This window comes from Corvus brachyrhynchos, unplaced genomic scaffold (assembly GCF_000691975.1).
Source record: "Corvus brachyrhynchos isolate BGI_N302 unplaced genomic scaffold, ASM69197v1 scaffold307, whole genome shotgun sequence".
Classification (NCBI taxonomy): Eukaryota; Metazoa; Chordata; class Aves; order Passeriformes; family Corvidae; genus Corvus; species Corvus brachyrhynchos.
In genome coordinates, this window is record NW_008239288.1 from 3,738,495 (window position 1) to 3,752,143 (window position 13,649).

The following is a 13,649-nucleotide window of genomic DNA, read 5'->3' on the forward strand; positions in this document are numbered from 1 at the left end:
TTCATTCTGCCTGACTCCTCTGCTGTTGGTCCCTTCTGCTTTGTTCTAAGATTGGTGTAAAATGTACCTTGATTTCAATGAGAACAGAAATTTTTGCAGCCTCAATAAAAACTTCAGGGCTGAACTAACATTAGCTCTTTACCCAGAGGGTGGTTGGGCACTGGAACAGTCTCGCCAGGGAAGTGGTCGTGGCCCCAAGGCTGCCAGAGCCCAAGGAGTGTTTGGAAAATGTTCTCAGGCACATGGTGGGATTCTTGGTGTTGTCCTGTGCAAGGCCAGGAGCTGGATTTGATGATCCTTGTGGGTCCTTTCCTACTCAGGATATCCTATGATTTTGTGATCCTAGTTTAGGAATGATGATTTATTTTGCCCTCTTTGTATCCATAAGCCAGACCCATTCTTTGCACTTAGGACGGCGAGGCTGGGGGAACATTTCGACTCACAGGAAAGGCCCCACCTCCAAACCCACTCATGAACAAGAGCCATCCTGAGCCCTGCCAAAGCGTGCTGGAAACCTACCCAGACCAGGCGGCCCTTTGTGGTATTTCAGCACATCCTGCTTCTTGTCCTACCTTGAAGGAGTGAAAATGAAAATATGAATATACTTTCCAAAACCTCAACATAGTTTTGGTGCAAGGGTGCAGAAGGCAAAGTTGTGGTTTTGTTTGCATTGCACATCCACAGAAAGTTCAGTTGGTTTTTTCTTCTTTATTTTCGCACCAGTGTCTCATTACCCTTTTTGAAATGTCCCAGACAAGGCAACACTGAGGCTTGGAGAGTGTCATTTATTCATAGAAAAAAGTCATAATTTCTTAGCCATAGTTACCTCTGGCTGTATTCTTGACCACTTTGCATGGACAGACAACCCCAGCGGTGATGTAGAATCACCTATTGTGGTTTGAAGAGGAAAGACTCCAAGAATTTCATTTTTACTCCTTGCTTGGAAAAAATGATGGTCCTGATATCTTCAATGGGGTCACATAAAATCTTGCATTCATTTTATGGTAATAGCTTTCTTCCCTTGGCACTGTGTGGCAATGCTTAATTAACAAATGCTCAGAGCTGAGGAAAGACATGAAAGATTGGAGATATTTGAGGTGTATCACCAAAACTATTTTCAAAGAGGTCACCAGTGGTGATTCACTTCAGAGAATTACTGCATTTTCCAGCTGCAGGGCCAAGCATAATAAGTGCAGAGGAAAAAAATTACAAGAGTCAAAGCAAAGCAAAATGGGAAGTTTGAAGGTTTTCATTTGGTTTTAATGAAACAAACAACAAAAAAAAATTGTTTGAGTCAGCTCAAAACATTTTCCTCATCTGAAAATGAAATGCTGAGTACCATTTGGAAGTAATTTAAAAGTTTTCTTTCTTATCTCTTTCTTTTAATATAAATTAGGTCAATCCTTCAAGGAAAATGCCATTTGGAAATGAAAAATGCAGAAAGCTTCAAATAGTTTTTTTTCATAAAGGAAGTATTTTACCCTAAAAATACCCATGTGCCATGATTTTTAAACACTTCCCTTATTTATTTTGGTGACAAATTTCTTCAGCAAATTCAAGCAGCGTTTAGTCCCTGGTAAAAATGTTCTGATTATTAAAATATATATATTGCCCTCCACATCACAGATTACAAAGTGCTAATTGCTTGTCACCAAAAGCTGAATTCAGTAAGTGAGCATGAAACAAGACAGTGATCCCAATCATCACCAGTGCTCTGGTGAAAATACCCAGCGAGTAACAGGCCTGTATTAGACCAGACCAGAACAAGAGTGTGTTTTGTGACCATTATCCTTGGGAAGGGGCTCACAGACCTCATGTTACAGGAATTCAAGCAGGAATTCAGGTTCACCACTGAGCTTGTACAGGTCTACAGCAGCATCTGCACACTAAGAAACTGGTCAAGTGTCAAAAGAATGCTACAGCCCACTCCCCTCACATTTTCTCTGGTCATTCTTATAGCAGTAAAGGCTAGAGGAGGTCACAAGGATGATTAAAGGGATGAAACTCCTCTCCTGTGAGAAAAGATTTAGACAATTGAGTTTGTTCAGACTGGAGAAGAGGAGGCTCCAGGTTGACCTTTTTGCAGCCTCTTGATACTTGAAGGGGCTACAAGAGCTGGAGAGGAGCTGTTTACAAGGGCATGGAGTGATAGGACAAGGAGGAGTGGCTTTAAAGTGACAGAAGGCAGGTTTAGATATTGGGAGGAAGAAATTCTTTACTGTGAGGATGGTGAGGCCCTGACACAGGCTGCCCAGAGACGTTGTAGCAGCCCCACCCCTGGAAGTGTCCAAGGCCAGGTTGGACAGGGCTTGGAGCAGCCTGAGATAGTGGAAGGTGTCCCTGCACATGGCAGGAAGACTGTAACTAGATGGTCTTTAAGGACCTTTCCAGCCCAAATCAATCTATGAAAGTTTGGAAATGTAACAAGAATATCTCTCATCCTATGGCCATTGGGACATTGCTTCTAATAGAAGCATCTCTCAGCTTAGTAACTGGGTATTTGCCTACTTAAAAAAGTGGTGATGGGTACAGGAAATATTGGAGTGTTGGGAGGTTTTATCTTTTTCTTGAAACCTTGGGGTCAAATCATGCCTTTCCCACTTCTATACACCATTAAAAATACGACTTTTTTTAATACCAAGTGCTATTACTCGGAATGTTCCATGCAAGGTAAGGTTTATTCTTTCTAAGGGCTTTGGAGTGCTTTTGGCTGAATGGCCACGTGTGTGTCATGTTGGATGCTGGATATTTTGCCCCCGGGGTAAGGGGCACAACCCACGTATTCATGCATGTGCTAAAGCACAGTAACCCTGACCACCCTATCAGCCTATCTCGCTATCAGCACCTCCATCTGCCCATATATTTTATCTCATCCTTCTCTATTTATTTATATTGCCATGATATCTGAGATCCTGCCTACACTCAGCTGCCAACGGCTCAAGCTCGTGTGCTGCACAGGAGGGGAAGGCACGAGGAGAGGGTGCAAGGCTCAGCCTGGCCAGACATAGTTGTATAATGAAGGCAGATTTGCCTCTACAAAGTGCAAAATCTGTGTGGGTTTGCCCCTTTTTTTTTTTTTTTTGGCTGAGGTGTTGTTTTTTTGCAAGGTGGTCATGTGAGGAGGTGCAAAAAGGTATTCAGCTCACTTCCAAACAAGCTCAAATTCACCCAAGTGGTGTCAGAGTTGATTGGGTTTTTTTTTTCTCTCTGATATTTGTTTTTCAAGCGTTCGTTCCCCAGCCATGTTGTTTGCTCGTCTCTGAGTGTTAAATACAGGGAGGCAACATCTAATTGTGGTTTTCCTGAGGGTGCTGAAACACATAAAATGCACACAGGCTTGAGGTCAGTGTCCTGGAAGTGTCAGCTTTCTCCCTTGGAGGAAACCGGTGCAAGTGGTACCTCGTGAATCACTCTCCCAAGGCTGTATACCTGAGATTCTCAAATTCTGCCTGAAGGAGGGGAGAAACGTGGCTCAAATGCTATTTATCACCCCTGTCTTTCAACAGCTCAAGCAGAGTCATCCAACATCTGCAGCACTGCTGAAAGGCTCCCGTCCATGTTTGCAAGGAAGGTCACGCAGAGGTAACTGAGCACTGCTGCACTTAACCATTTCTCTTGACCTGATGGGTTGTTCCCCTTTTAAATCAAACTTTGGGCACAGCCTGCCTATGTTCCCAAGGGATTTATTCTTTTTTAACAGTGTTTTTAGAAATGGGAGATAAAAGATAAGGTATGAAAAATTTTGTGGGCTCTCCTCTGGGGTTCTCCTGTCAGGAACGCCCATTTCCAGGCTGGCAAGACCCCTGTTAGCAAAACTTAGAAATGTCAGCACTGTTTTTGTTACAGAACATTTGATTCATAGTGTATCTTACTTGTAAGACCCAGATGGCCTTACAAATGTCAGTGAGTTATGCCCCGTGTCTAGTAGGTGGAGCTATTCTTAGTAGTAGAACAAACATAACCACGATATTAGATTGGGATTTACACCCCTACGTTCCTGGATTATAGGGGAGCAGCTGAAGGACTTGTGAAAATACACAGCTTTGGCTCATGTGGGCTGACTTCTCTTTCCCCACCACTACCTGATGTCTTGGAAGAATCTGTTGCATCACAATATTTTAGCATCCTTCCAAAAGTCTGTCCTAAAGAACTAAGAAAATGCACATTCCATGAACCTGGCAAGACACCTACCCTTCAGGATGAGGTTTCTGAAACCTTTTGAGACTGATTCCCTGCATTGACAGGAACCTACTGCTGTCCTTGGAGTCTCTGTGTTGAGATATTTAACTTATCTTGGAAAGGCAGTGGAGAGAAAAGAGAAGAGAAAGAGAAGAGAAAGAGAAGAGAAAGAGAAGAGAAAGAGAAGAGAAAGAGAAGAGAAAGAGAAGAGAAGAGAAGAGAAAGAGAAGAAGGGAAGGGAAGGGAAGGGAAGGGAAGAGAAGAGAAGAGAAGAGAAGAGAAGAGAAGAGAAGAGAAGAGAAGAGAAGAGAAGAGAAGAGAAGAGAAGAGAAGAGAAGAGAAGAGAAGAGAAGAGAAGAGAAGAGAAGAGAAGAGAAGAGAAGAGAAGAGAAGAGAAGAGAAGAGAAGAGAAGAGAAAAGAGAAGAGAAGAGAAGAGCTTTTCTTACACTGGATATCTCTATAGGGTGTCTAAAAAGAGCAGTAAAATGTCACGATCCCTGTTAATGATGGGATTTCTGAAGTTGGGCTGTGTTGGCCTGGTTTGATTACTGATCACAAAGAGAACAGATTAAGACCAAGAATAACCTGGGGGTGGAAAAAATTACCCTTTGCTAGAAGCATCCCTCCCATTGGAGAGATTCCATTTAGAAACTGAATACAAAAAATTGAAGAAGGTTAACATTCATTTTTCATTTTGTGCTGAATTATTTTTAAATGCATTATAGGTCAAGGCAAAATATTTTCTTCAACTAGACCCCAAAATTTTCACATTAATTTACCCTATTAGTATATTTTTTTGGTTGGTTGGTTGGTTGTTTTTTTATGTCAGTCCATTTTTTATGCAAAGTGCTTTTACAAAATAAAATATCAAAACTTTTTGCTTTTTAAGCCTGAAAGCAAATACATTTGAAAAGAGAAACATTTTGAAAATGTTGAAATTATATACCTGGGGACTAAATTTTCCCGACAGCTTTTTTCTGTCACCTTCAAGCTCAGTTCTGAAATGAGTCTACATCCCTTTAACGTTTTTTTTTAGTAAAATTAACTTGAAAACAAAACCCAGCTTCAGGGATACTACAAACTTAATTGATTCACCAGGAACTTAGCTCCTGTGAGAAGAACCGATGCAGTGCCATAATCTAACACTGTCTTTAGTAGCCAAAATTGTTTTTCATGCTATTAATGTCTAACTTTTTAAGAGTGACAACTGAAACAACCACTGGTTTGGTTTTTTGTTTTTTTTTTTTGCACGGCCATTCTTTGTGTGTTGGCATGGTTGCAGATTTAGAAGATCTATCAGGATTTTAATCCCAGAAAACAATATTTCTCAGACAGAGCATCACCTTGCTCCTGCCATGGCAAAGTACTGCAATAGTAGGTTTGCTGTAAAGGGGATTTCAGCATTTCTGAGGTCACTGATTAGAGTTGGATGGGGCTGGTACTATTATGGCAGTGACTTTACTCTTTTCTTTTAGCTTTGAAGCTTTTAACCTCACCCTCAGAAGCGTATTGATATTCTTGCATAGTGAAGGAGATAAAGTACTTTGCATCTCAAATGCTTTCACAATGTTTGATGACATGAGGCTAATTAGCTCCATTTTTCAGATGTACAAAAAGATGAGAACCTAATAATTTACAGAAATAGGCATTGGAGCCTAAAGCTCTCTGTCACCTTCCCAGATAAAGTCAAAGCTAATGCGGGCAGGGAAAAATAATTTTTTAAGGGCCACTTCATAGATTTGTGTCTACATAACCATAATTTTACAACAGGTTAAATGAACAAGTTAAAATAGGCCTCAGTAGTCCTGACTTGATTTTAGAGCTTTAACAATGCTTTACCAGTGAAATAACACCCCCTTAAGATGTGTGAAGCATTAACTCTATGTAGCTGAGAATCAAAGTATTTATGTGTTTGTTTATTTACCTACACAATGGCATTTCAAGCTTCTTTAACATCATTGCTGTATCTGGGTGCCCTCCAAATACATGCTTAGATGTTAGATAAGATAAATATTTTAAATTATTTGTGTCTATAATTATTACTCTTACTGCCAGGAGCCCTTTTGATACCAAGAAGAAAACCTGATTAATGCAAATTAGTTGATCATAATAAACATAAAAACGAATCACTGCAGCACTGAGCACAGTTTTGACATAAAAACATAGACATGCAGATCTGAAAAGGTTTGGGCCTCAGAGACTTCACTGGGATGCCATTTTGGGTGGAAGTTTTTAGAAGAGGAGCAATAGGAATATCTGTCCTAATCTACCTGCTGTATTCCTTGGAAAATCCTTTGCAGTGCAATAGTGCATGGCCACTTCCAAACTCACCAGAAAATCTTCAGTGGGAAGAAGGTCAAAGGCCAGCAAAGTCATCCTTGCTTTGCATGAGGTCACTTCTGGCTGAGACTTATCTCTCTCATTTCCAGATATTGGCAAAGCCCACATCTTCAGTAGAGCTACCCCATGAAAAAGAGTGGGCCTCTCCAGGATGTGGATAGCATCTTGTGAAGGCTGTCTAAAATATGTATAAGATTTAAACTTTTGAACTGCCTTTTTCTCTCTACTTACTGTCGAGAAGCTCCAGACAACTACTGGTAAGTAAACCTTGTATTTGTAGCCTGAGAAAACCTTAAGCCTGAGGACACATATTTGATTAGATACACCTGAAAAGGTCATGTCTACACCTGGACATTTAGCCTGGTCTAAGGACCTAATACCAAGCCTGAGGAGGTAGAGAAACAAGCAAAATGGTCCAGGTAATGGAGCAAGAACAGTCAGAAATTTGTTGCAAGAGACCTCAAGAGGAAACCTTGGTTATTTTCAGTGTCCCCAGTGAGTCACGGCCCAGCTCTCATGAGCACCGATGCAGGTTTTGGGGATCAGAGGATTCTAAATAAAAGCCTTTTCTCAAAACCAGGAATATTGTTACTGGATACTCACTGCAAAGACAGTTTGAACACAAATGTTGCTCCTATTTCACAAAGGGAAACTAATGGCTGTAATTCAGACATAACTTCCTGGATTAAGTCCAGCCTTGGTCTCACAGCTCTGACACCACCAAAATCAATTACCCTGATACAACTGAGGGCAGAGATAGGCTTCTCCTGAACACCTAAAATTTTAAAGGACCAGCCCAAATGATGACTTCATGACAGGGGTAATTCCACTTTCCCTATGTATAAAGGAGGAAAAAAATATATTGGGATACTGGTGCACAAAAAAAACAAAAACAAAAAAAAAACCAAAAAAACAGTGACAGAGAAAGATCAGACAACCCTTTTCCATCCGTTTTTTTCATTGCCTGAGGCACATGTGCTGTGAACATTTGGAAGGAAGACTGCCACCTTCATGAACACCTCTCACTGAATGTCAGCTGAGTGTGGTCAAGATTACATCCCAGGCTTGAATCTCCCCCTGGGAGTTTCTTTTTGAAAAGCCTCACTCTCCAGGGCAGGCAATGGCATCTATTGATCACCTGTGACAGGTTGTCTGTTCCTTTGAGGACCAAGAATGGCTGACAGCCCACGAAATCCAACCCCCACTCAGGGCTCTGCCAAAGCCGACAAATGAGGCAGGAGGCTTTCCATCAACACCTCAAGGGAGAGGAGAGGGGCTTTTCAGAAGCCACCTATTCCATAAGATCAGGATTTGAGTTGATTCATATATTTCTGAATCAACTGCTGAATCAACTGAATCTATCCAGCTGCACTTAATGCTTCAAGGTGCATTGCTGAACACAAGTAGCAAATCTAGCAAAGACTAGAGGCCTTAAGGATGTATTATATGAGGCAGGGGAATTCTCTCAGAAATTAAGAAGCAGACACTTGAATTCAGGATCTTTTGAAACAAGACCATGTCTTTTTAAACACAGTAAAAGTTTCTCTTTGGTTTAGTAGAAGGGATGCAGAATAAATTATTTTGAAGGTCAGTCTGATAGATTATATTTGTGGGTGCCCACCCCATCACCTGATATGTTGCAATGTGCTATAGCTCATGTGTGAGTCTCACACCGCTCTTACTCCCATACTACAGGTAATGGGAACACAAATGTCTCTATACCCATAAACTGTGGGTTTATGTGGAGAAGGCACATCCCCCATCCAGGTAACGTAATCTACCCATGTTCCTAAGCTAAAGTCAGTCACCAAACTGAAAAATTGTCAAAGGTTATGTTTAAAATACATTACAGAACTATCTAAAAGCACCTGGAAATTTTTCTGATAATCCTGCAACAGTAGGAATATGTTTGTATGGATCGATCTTGACCAAAGCACTTATCAAAATCAATAAACTTCTATAGGCATGATAGATGTTTTCCGTTCCATGTCCCTGGATTGTCAGTGACTACAGATTTCCACTGCCTTAAAGGAAAAATGGCTCATGTTCCTAACCCGGGAGATTTATGGTGGAGAAGAGAGAAAATTTTGTTGTCCAATAGCCTGAAGGGAGAACTTAGCCAAAGAAACTCAGTAATTCCTGAGAGTGAGCAGAGAATGAGACCTGGCAATTGATTTTAGCAAAACTGGGATGAAGGTCTGGTGGTCAAAGTTTGAAGACAGATTTGATTTGGAGAGCTATTAACTCTACATGCGCAGTGAAGATGCATGACATCATGTCAGAGAGGTGGATCAAGTAGACCAGAGGGAATGGAAAGAAAAGTCAGTGAAAACACGGGATTTCCTCATCTCTCCAAACATCATAAATCATGTCTGAGCTGCATAGTCACTCTATGCTGATCTATCATACCCCAGTAAAGCAAGCACTTAAATGCTTGAATATCCTGAGGTCTTCAAGAATGCAGGAGGCTTGAAAAGCTTGTTGCCTCCTACCTCTCTTCTGTCTCAATTCTTAAAAAAAACTAAAGAAATCTTCCAGACACCAACTCCTTTCACTCAGACAGGTCAAGAACAGTTTGGGCAGATTTCTTCTGCACCACAGGCAAGCGAAATCTGAGACCCACTGCTAAAGCCAGAAGCCAAGGAAGACCTGGGTGTTGTCCACTCCAAAGGCAAGAGCTGAGAGACAGGACACTGAAACAGCAACTCAGAGCAGAGATATAGAACTTGCTGCTCAAGGTTCGTGTGATAAAACTTCCAGTCAATTTTCCAATGAAGTGATAAGGAGAGACGTCCCCAGCAGAGCCTGCACTCCAGTTTTACATGCCTTGATGCAAAAGGACAGCTCTGCAGAACAAAAAACAACCATTCCTGTATGACATCCATGAAGCACCTATGCAGAGACAACAGAGACAAATATCCATCATCAAATCCATAGGCTTTCACCTTCCTCTCCCATGACCCCTTTGGAAAAGGTCTCCGAAACACAAATAAGGTTGGCAGGAGTACATGGAAGCATAACTCTTTTTGGATGTCCAGGATTTTATAGAAAAGCCACCCTACGGAAATTAATAGACAAGAATATCCCTGTTCTGTCCATGCATGCAGCACACAGAATGAAAATCCTTATAGAAAGGTTATCAGCGTCCGACAAACTTAATTGGGTTTTCATAAAGGAAAACATCCTGCTTGCTATTAATGGAAAGACCCTGGGTGACTGTTCAGAAATCCATCATATGTTCAGTCCCTCCTTCCTCATTTTTGGCTTTCCCATGGGTCTTGTTCCATTCCTACTTGAGGATCCTCCTTTCTCTGGGCTCAGCATAATTTTATATTCCCCTCCACTTCCTGTTCCATACTGATACTTTAAAAAAAGTCTATTACGAAGCAGCTGCAATCAAGAATAACAGTTCAGGACCTGCGTCTATTCATTGCTGTTTCCTCAGAGTCCCTAAATATAGTTTAAAATTTATCACAGAATCTATAAATCTGCTCCAGTGCGACGCTGCAGGAAGTAAATTCATCAACCATCATTTCTGCATGCATGGAGAACAGGGATGACCTTCTGCAACTGGCTTGAGGTTTTGCAAGGGAGGCAACTTCACCTCTTACAGAGAGGGATCCTCTGCCCTCCCTGGTCATGGGCAATCTTGGGATCTGGGGAAACAAACCAAAAGTGTCAAAAACAGGTCATCAACACCCATCACCATTCACAGCAGTCCATCCTGCTTTCTTCTGACTTTGTAATTTTTCATGATGGTTCCAGCTGAGAGAAGAAGCTCTTCTATGAATGGTGAATATCAGGTAAGAGGGCAATTAAAAGCAGAACTGGAGCTGAAGGATTGTATTCTGACTTGGAATAAAGAAATCCAGGTCTGCAGACAGCAGTGCTACCTGCAACCATGTTATGCACTGGGTGATTTGTGGCTTAGCAGGAAGAGAGTTATCCACTCAAGTGTAAGAAGGTTAATGTGATTTTAACACAGAAACAGTGAAATAAACAGTTGCACTGTAATATTGCAATGCAATATTAATTGGGAATTAAAATGGTCATGGGCTAAGTCTAAATATGCATGCAGGTGGTTCACTAATTATCCACATTAACATGAACACCAGCATGTGAGGCTTGCAAGCAAACTTTCCCTGAGTGTTTCAGTCACTTCTGTCTTCCCAGAGGACAGGTTTTCATTAATTATTTCAGTGCCTCTGGAGTCGACAGTAACCCAGAGTGGAAATGTAAAAGGACAGGTTAAATAACCAGGTGTTTTGTACCTTGAGAGAAAAAAAATGAGTTGAGCTTCAGGTCAAAGCCTTAATTTAAACTTATAACAAGGGAAATATACTTCTAAGATAGAGTGATCCAACATCCACCGGGGAGTCTGCATAGCCTCAGGGCATTGTGTGAAACAGGTATAAATTTGCTATACATTTGTGTTGTGCCTTGGTTTCTGCAGAGCTGTAGCTTAGATATCCACACAGGCACACACACAACCAGAAAAGACAGGCAGGTGACACAGGGGCCCTCCAGGTCTCTGGGCATAAACACACTCATGCACAGGCACAACACACGTTGCATTTCCTTTGTGACAAAGTATGAAGTCCATACCACCCATAAGCACCCACCTATACCTGTATGTTGTATTTCTACAGAAGAATGCAACCAAAAATTTCATTGAAAACAGTGTGAAGATTGAAAAATCAGCCACCAAAATGTTAGGAAACACCAGACTGAATTATTCACCCTTTCTCCACCTCTGTTGTTCCTTCTACATATGATAATCACACCTTTTTATTTTCCTTTGCCTCATTCGGGGCACAGGGAGGACTTTGCCTTTCCCAAGCCATGGCCCTGTATTTTGCTTACTCCTCCCTCCTGTTTTCTTGCAGACCCATTGAAGCTGATGAGTTTTCCATGGTGCTCATCAACCTGCATCCAAGCTCTGCACAAGTGATGGCTTTATCTTCACAACATATCTTTTCTCCAGATTTAGGGTTGGGAGGAAGTGGAAGAAATTAAACACTGGATTTGCAGTTCAGGTTGAGATGAGCATTGTATTTTTGAAGAATTTGATATTTGATATTCTGAAGGATAAATACAGGCATGAGACTCTCTGGCTTTAAGTAGCAGCGAGAGTTCTGCACCCATAAAGGAGAGTTCAGGGTGTGAAATTTGGCATCGTAATGATGATCACACATTTAGTACCTGTTTCCACATGACAAGACTGGGTTGGCTTTTCCAATGCCATATAGAACCTCTATGAAAAGAGGTAGGGGTAAATAGGATATTTTTAAATGCTTAGTTTACAGGGTTTTTTCAATAAGAACTTCTTTATGTTTGTTATCCTCAACATCTCCTAAACTTTAAAAAAACCAAAATGGGTTCCCTCTTGTCCCTTCATCACTCTCCCTGATTTTTCCCCAGATTAGAACTCATCTTGAGTGAATCAAGAGTTTCAGTGACCAAAACTGAGTATGAGAACATGCGGTCTATGATTCTGTGGACATTAGAAATACAAGTGATTCTGGAGGGGAAAATAACCCATGCTGAGGACTGAAAGATCATATTTTGTGGGGTAACTTCAGCGTAGTTTTATTCTGGCCCTGAGCCTGAGTTCCCATGAGTGTAGTAGGTGGAGGTCCAAGGAAACCATGGTGGATGAGCCAAGATAAAATCTCATCACTCCAAAGTGGAACTACCACCTTGGAGGAAATCAGTTCAAAAACACATTGCTAATCTGAACCTAAATGCAGCTCTAGATGCATCCTAAGTCAACTCATAATTCAAAAGCACAGGATAAAAATTAAAAGTTTGCAGACTGTGTTAATTGCAACATTTCTATTTTCTTCAACCTCAAAGCACTGAGGTTGGTAATCCTAAAAATATCCCTTCAATATCCCTACAACATCTCTGTGCACATGTGTACCACTATGGGAACAACAGAGCTAAAACATTATCTGAGATCCTAGAATCCCAGAATTTCCTGAGTCAGAGAGGACCCACAAGGATCGTTGAGTCCATCTCCTGGCTCTGCACAGGTCAGCCCCAAGAGTTACACCACGTGCCTTGAGAGCATTGTCCAAACACTCCTTGAGCTCTGTCAGGGTTGGTGCTGTGACCACTTTCCCTGGGGAGCCTTTTCCAGTGCCCAAACACACTCTGAGTGAAGAATCTTTTTCTAATATCCAACCTAAACCTGCCCTGACTCAGCTTCAGGCCATTCTCTCAGGTCTTGTCATTGGTCACCAGAGAAGAGACATCAGTTCCGGCCACTGCACATCCCCTTTAGCTGAGGAAGATGTAGACTGCAGTGAGGTCTCTCCTCAGTCTCCTCTTCTGTAGGCTGGATAAATCAAGGTGATAAGGTTGAAAATAATACATAGGATGTCTTGATTCAAGTCTCCTTGCATTACCCATTAGGAGTCTTTCCACTGATGTCAGTGGAGTTTTGCTTGGAGTAAAATGTAGCTGCAATGGACACATCAGCACAGCATCTATTACTCACTCAAATTCCCAAAAGGAATTTTGCCTGCAAAAAGACCACAAGATGTGACCCCACTAATGACTTCCATGGTGTTTTCTGCACAATTTATATTGCCAAAGTGGATCCATGACTCAGAGGGTTTTCCTGGTCCAACCTGCCCATCGTCAGCTCTTCCCTGCAATCTCAGCAATGAAGAAAGGCAGAGTGGCCATTCACAAGGTGTTTGCCCAAAAACAACAGTCCTCAGCCTTTCTGTAAACCAGATTTTACTCATTAAAGAGAAGGAAAGAAGGAATAAAAGCCCACCCAAGCAAGCAAACAAACAAAACAAAGCAAACACAAAACATAAGCACAAACACACAAACAAAACCCTTCAAGACATTAAAATTCTGGAATATTTCCTCAAAGAGAATAAAATTTTTTTTAAAAATTAATTGAGAAATTGATAGAACACTAATGTCAATTTAGCATCTTATGCAGTAGTTGGGGGGATGTGATCTTAGGGATTCTGTTCATCCTCTTCCTGACATTGAAATATAAGATAATTGATGTAAGAAGTCTCTAGACAAAATCTATATATTTCCTAGAGTATATGCAGACAGAGTGTCTCCATTTGTGTCCTTTTCACGATGCTCATTCTCTGGGCTC